Consider the following 7,151-nt stretch of genomic DNA (forward strand, 5'->3'; position numbering starts at 1 on the left):
CACTTGTCCAACTTGATTTTGCTCAGTGTCCCGTTTTGTACCCAGAAGCAAATCCCATACAGGTCGGGCTGCGTCGTAGTGTTTAACTCCTGGAAATTTTGATCTGGAGCTGAAGACCCTTTCTCCCGCCCATTGGCAAGCTCTCTGTTGTCTTCGTCTTTCCCTCTCACTTGCCGATTACAACCTCATTGCCCAAGCATTCTCTCTGCTCCAGCCCCTCTTCTGAAAGAAAGGACACCGACTGTCACTGAAGCGACAGACTGATGCCCCCAGTGTTTCTCCCCATTTCACTTCAGCCTGCACGGAGATGGACTTCTCCTTCTTTGATTACCTCCATCGCCCACCAGACTGACAGCCTCCTGGAATTTCTAGAAGAGCATAGGATCAATAAACCCTTGCAATGGCACCTGCTCTGTGAAGTGATTATTGCCTCTGAATAAAGAAATCCCCCAGGAATAAATCAAAGTAATGATTTTTCTCCTGGGCAAGTTTCTTGCACGGACTGGGAAGAACAACAACAAAGCAAGGCTACACACCAAAGTCAACATGTCAGCTCTCTTCCATTCAGAAGAGACACAGCAATCACAGATGGTCATTCTGAGAATGGCAGGAACATTGACATTTTCTAAAACGAAGAAATGTTAGGACCCAGGGTACTGAAAGAGTTAATTGCTTATGTTGTGTATTCTTACAACAGAGGTGCAGTACCCTCATGCCATTCAGTGCCCTGGGGGGCCATGTCAGAGACAGAAAACCATGCTGCATGAGCCTAGGGATGCCAATTCTTATGTTCTTATGCTATGAAATATTAATGATCAAGAGATTATGAAGCATTCATTAGATGCTAAATGTCATTACTCCACAGTTTAATGGGACTTATTAATTAGTGCCCTGCATCAATTGGTATTAATGTGATTTGTATATTTCTTCTGGACTGGCACCTGTAAAGGTGATACGAGAGTCTTGCTCAGATTTATTTTCATTGCTGTTTGTGCTCAGTATCTTCAGAGGGTATGTTTCTGATGAAGACTTGTACCTCCTCTGAGCTGTTCAGTTCACAGATCACTTAAGCAAATCTTTCAGTCATATCAGACCCCCGTGCCAATTTCTGCTGACCTGACAATGTGAATTATTGCTTGGATTTTCTCACAGCTTCAGCAAGATCTATGGTGAGCTCTAGTCTAATTAAGGAAGACAAAGAATTATAATTTTAGTGTTCCTCTCACCTATAAGCTTTCCCTTAAAAGGAAATGCTAAGCTCATCAAAGGAGTCTTATCTGGACTTACACAAAAATGATGAGACTTAGAAGCTTTCTTTTCTTTATACCCAATAATATGTGTAAAATCCTAGATCTTTATGGATACACAGAGAATACCGTTTTAACTGGGAGCCTGTAGTTGACATTGGAAATTCACTCAAATTGTCATGTGTCCTTTTATTTTTAAAAACTGCCTCTTGAGATAAAGTGATTGCAAACCTTGGTCAGAGACTTGGCAAGTCCTCGCTCCCTTTTCAAACACTGATGTTCTGCAGGAAACGAATATTCTGCCATACTTCAGAGTCACCTGACTATCTTCACACAGTAACCCTGTCCCCAACTGGAATAGACACAAGGAAGCCTCTTTTTTCAGGCACTTCTGGTAAATTTAAGAGAAGACGATGTTCTGCCTCATCTTCCCTGCCAGAACTCTTGGATCATCCTCTCCTTAGAACATAGCATTATCCTCAAAGTTCATTTATGGCTATGTTTAAGATCAGTCTCAGCATATAATCCAAAGTTTATGATGGATTACCCTTGACAGCATTTCATAAAAAATGTCACACATTACAAATACGGGCCAGCAGCACGTAATGAGCGCACTGCCTCTGCTGGTACAGTGTTAACGCCATCAGCAGAGATGTGACATATGATGCGGACACAGGCTTTGCTACGGCAACTGCACATTGCTCCATCCACGTTCTTAAATGTTCTCTTTTGGATATTTCCAACAATAAAATGCCAGCCACTAACCCTCCACACTGGTAGGGGAGCAGGAAATGCAAAGATCAGTAAATGGCTCCCATCTTCAAGATGCTCCCCGTCTAGTAGCAAGAGACAGACACACAGACTGTTCTATGTGCTCGAGTAGAAATAAGAACAAAGTGTTGTGGGAACATGGAAAATGAAAAAATTAACTGCTTGGGAGAGTCAGGCAGACGACTTAGAGATGGTAGCTTTTGAGTTAGTTCTCAAAGGATGAGTTAAATTTTACCAAGAGGAATAGATCAGGCATACTGGAGTTACAGTTAGACTATAACTCCTTGATTTGCATGTCTGCCTCGCACATTGGAGGCTTCGGTATGTTGGGCCACTGCAAAATAAGAAGTTTTTCCCCTTTTCCTGCCTCCCCTCAGCCCCAACTCCGGTTCAAGCCGTTGTTTCTCAGTCTAGTTGTGTAGGATACAGCTCCCTGGCCCATGCTGGTATTATGAGCCTTGTGCCCCAGGTCGGATGACCTCTCATGATGGTGTTCTGGCAGCACATGGTAGCCCATGCCAAACTCCGGCAGCCCACAGCAACTCAGCTCCAGTGAGAGCTGTTGTTCACAATCTTAGCTGTAGAGGGCACAGCTCACTGGCCCATGTGGGAATCGAACCAGTGACCTCGGCAGTGGGAGCACAGCGCTCCGGCCACCTGAGCGACCTGGTCAGCCCAAGAATTTTTCACCTTCTTGTTTTTAAATTATAAAGTCGTCATGTGCTAATGCCTGCCTACAAACTACATTCTTACAGAGGAGTAGAAGCAGAAGTCTGAGCCAGAATACAGTCACTGCATGAGGGCATTTAGCCTGGCAGGAAGTCAGCATGCTGTGAGATCAAATATCCAACCAGAACACTGCGGCGTATCTCAGCTGTGGCTGTGCTGTGACCTCAATGTTTTCAAACTTAGCTTGTTCTTCACTTGTCTTAAATTTCTCTCTGCTGTCTCCAGATCCGAAATCCCCCCCATGCATCTGATATCCCTCAGAGAATAACAACATTCAAAAATGACAGAGATAGAGCCAGAGAATTTCCACCTGGGTGTTTCAGTGTATGATTGAACTCAACATGTCCAAAAGTAAACTCTGCCCCTCCCCACTTCCCTCTCTCTGATATTGAGAAGTCATTCAAGTCACTCAGACTCAATATTTTAGAATTATCTATCACATTCACAAAGGGGTGGGGATTTTTCCTTTGACATGTCTTTTATAGCCAATTTTTCCTGTACATTTCTTCCAATTGTTGTCACTATGCCTCTCTCGCCTCACATTTGGATTATTATTACAGCTTCCCGCTGGTCCCCACCATTTTAGGAACAACCCTGCCTGGGCTTATCCTGGATACTTTTGCCAAATGCATCTTCCTCAAATGTTACTTTGGTTGTGTCATTCTTCATCTCCCAACTCCCCTTTCTAAATTAGAGAGAATTATATCTACTGTATTACTCTAGAGGCCTTCTTTGTTTCTGTCAGTATTCCAACAGCATTTCAACATTCCAATGTGTTGGCCATATTTAAATATTTAGAAAACAAAATATTTCGCCTGCTCCAAGCATACTTACCATAATATATAGGTGCTTTATGACATTCATTGTATTTCTCTTTACAGTCAGGAAGTTCTTAAATAAATGTTTTCTTATAAAAAGGTTTATACACACACACACACACACACACACACACACACACACAGCTCCAATTATCACAGAGCTATGGCAATGATTTGTTGACATACCTATGCTAAGCTAACTATGAATATTCTAAAAAGCTTTCACCCTTCACCCCAGTGCTAAAACCAAAAGCAATACCCTGCCTCATTTCAAACATTTGGATTCCATAACATTTACCCAATGCAATTTAACCAAAACCACACACTGGCTCTCATAAAGAGTAGGCATTTTTTTCTTGGTCATATCAGACTTGTTTTTTGTCGTTGTTGTTGTTGTTTTAACATTTAATGTAAGGATGTAGTCCATTATGTTGTTGATCTACAATATGTCATTTCTCTAAATAACGGAGGTACCTTATGTTAAAGTCATGATTCTATATTGTTTCCCTAAAACAATTTTATTTTCATTCAGCAACATACAGTGAGCACCTCAAATGTAAGTCACTATGCTAGGTCCCACTGGATTTTGCAAAAATGCAAAAGCCATGGTGGTGCCCTCAGGGAGCTACAGATTAGTGGAAGAGAAAGATACCGTGTTTCCCCGAAAAGAAGACCTAGCCGGACAATCAGCTCGAATACGCCTTTTGGAGCAAAAGTTAATATAAAACCCGGTCACTTATAGTAAAATAAGACTGGGTCTTATATTAATTTTTGCTCCAAAAGACGCATTAGAGCTCATTGTCCGGCTAGGTCTTCTTTTCGGAGAAACACGGTAGAAATGCAAGATACTAACAGACAGCTACCTTGGATGAGTGTTATCACAGAGGTGCAAACAAAATGCAATAGGAAAACCTATGACAGAGAGGTTACTTTCCATTGGGAAGACTATGGGTCAACCAGGTGGATTAGATGCTATCTCCGTTAGGCCTTGGAGGAAAAGGGCTATTTTCTATATGTATGTCAACTTAGTCCAGGGCAAATCCAAAAGTAAATTTTAGAAGGAGCGCCTACCACGGGGCTCTTCTCTACCCCACGCATGTGGTAAGCCATCTTGGCAGTACCATTTTGTCACTAACTAGGAGCCTGGAACCATAAAATACCATTAAACCCCCAAAATAGACAGTGTCTGATCAGTTTCTCATTTCACTGACACACTACAGAATGTCACCATTCTTTTTCACATTCCTGTTTCCTTTTTAGAGTCTTTAAGCACATATGGTGGAAAAAAAAAAACAAAAAAAAAACACACTTTCAAAGAAACCCATAACCATGTTAAGTCCCACTCAGAGTGTGATGCTTTAGCAGATGGTGGCTCGTTAATTGCCATACCTAACTGTATTCCCACCTTATCTGTGTGTGCGGATACTGGGTTTTGAAGTTGGGTCTAATTCAGCTCATGCAGACCCTGTTTGACAGCCACAGCATTATTGGAGATAACTAAGATGTCCAGTCTCTCCAACTCACAGCAGCCAATGATGCTTCCAGTGTGAACAAAAAGGCAGCGTTTCCAGGTGTGTCCCCTTTTTCTTACCCTCAAACCTCCTTCCTCATGTGTCTGCTGCAACGCACCAGGATCTAGGGACCACACATGGTTGCTAGAGTCAGACCACTTATAAATTCCAGATCCACTGCTTCCTACCTACTTACTCTTAGCCAGTTACCGACCTAACCTCTCCAAATCACCTAAATTCTGAAAAACAGAGATATCAGTATCCACTTCACAGGATTAACGATTAATGATTATCACAGTCTAGGTGTGTTTCCTCTCCCACTCCTGCTGCCTTCTCCTCCCTACTGTATCCACGTAAATATATAAACACATTTCATAAACCCATAACCTAATTATATTAACCCTGTATAATTTAAATGTCATAAATACAAATGGCTAAATAAGTTATGATTTTTTCATATTACTTATTATTTCTATTAATCATGTAGGCGAAGCGATCTACTATTTTTATTTGTTCAATTAACATTTATTGAGCACCACAGGCCAGGGAGAGAGCATTCCAAGAAGAGGAAGCAGCCAATTCAAAGGTCCTGAGGCACAAAAAAGATTTGTACCACTGAGGAACTGAAAAGAGAGTAGTGAACGAGGCATGAGATTCAGGTGCAGAGTTAGCCAATCATCAGATTGTACATGGTCTTGAAGGGCAGCCTATGGAGACTGGACACCAGTCAAAAGAAAATCTTTGAAGAATTTTAAGCAGGGGAGGGGCATGAGTTGATTCATGCTTTAAATGTCACTCAGAAGACCATGTGAAAAATGAATTGGGGCTGAAGGCAGAAATCAGGAAACCAGTCAGGAGGATATTGTAATAGTCCAGACAAGGAGTGTTAGTAGCTTAGAGTACAAAGACAGCAGTAGAAACAGAGAAGTGGATAGAGTCTGAAGTCACAGAATTACTGGGAATCCAAATAAGGAAAATGAGAAATCAAGAACCATGCCTACATTTCTGGTCTCAGTTTTTGAATGGTGGTATCATGACCTGAGATGTGGAACATGCTTGGGGAAGAAGGAAAAAAGAAAATCTGTTTTGGACTGAAGTTTGAGATGCCATTTGGAAATCTCCATTGGATATATGAAACTGAGAGTAAGGGAAGCAGGCTGGCATGGAGATTTAGATTTTAGAGATGTCAGCATATAGGTGTCGATATTTAAAATTCATGGGACTGCGGAACACCGAATGGAAACAGAAGGATGTAAAAATAAGAACATGTTTTCTTAAGTCTGAGCCCTCGAGACCTATTCTGCACTTAATGAAACAGCCTCTTGGAGCGATACCTAGCCTGCCATCCAAATCAATCTCCTACACCTTCCCCTGAGCTCCTGCATTGAGTCCACACTGTAGGTGGCATGACAGCCATGTCTTCCATCCAGGCGCCCCTTCCAGCAGCCTGGTTCCCACAAGGCCCATGTGTAGCCAGGACTCCTACACTGTGCTCATAAAAAACAAAACAAACAAAAATTCACAGGACTAGATGAGATTGCTTAGAGGAAGTGTAGCTAGTAACTAACAAGTTCAGGTCAAGGCAGGCTCTGAGGCAGTTGAGCGTTTAGAGCTCATTGGCAAATGAGGTGCCACAAACGAGACTAGGGAGGAAGCCAGGAGGGAATCCAAGAAAATGCACGGACCCAAAGCCAAGACAGGGGCGTCTAATGATGTGCTCTGATGACATAGCAACAGAACATTATAGAGTCTGGGATGTGGAGTCATAGAGAGTTTGGTTCAAATTCTAGTGTGATTTTTTTGTGGGGTAGAGGGATTTACTTAGCCTCTCCAAACCTCTGTTTCCTTATCTGTGAAATGGGGATCAGAGTAACAATATCCTTCTTAGGGTTGCTCTGAGAATCAAACATAGTGGATATAAAACACTTAGAAACATAGTGAATGTAAAGGCTGACATATAATAAGTGCTCCATATATAAATGACAGCTGTTGTCATTGTTCTTATTTATCATCGCCAACAACAATATTTTGTGACTGCTCACATTTGCAGGTCATGATCGTAGGTACAGTACAGA

Source organism: Rhinolophus sinicus, chromosome 2, assembly GCF_057876585.1.
Source record: "Rhinolophus sinicus isolate RSI-liver-muscle chromosome 2, RSI-T2T, whole genome shotgun sequence".
NCBI lineage: Eukaryota > Metazoa > Chordata > Mammalia > Chiroptera > Rhinolophidae > Rhinolophus > Rhinolophus sinicus.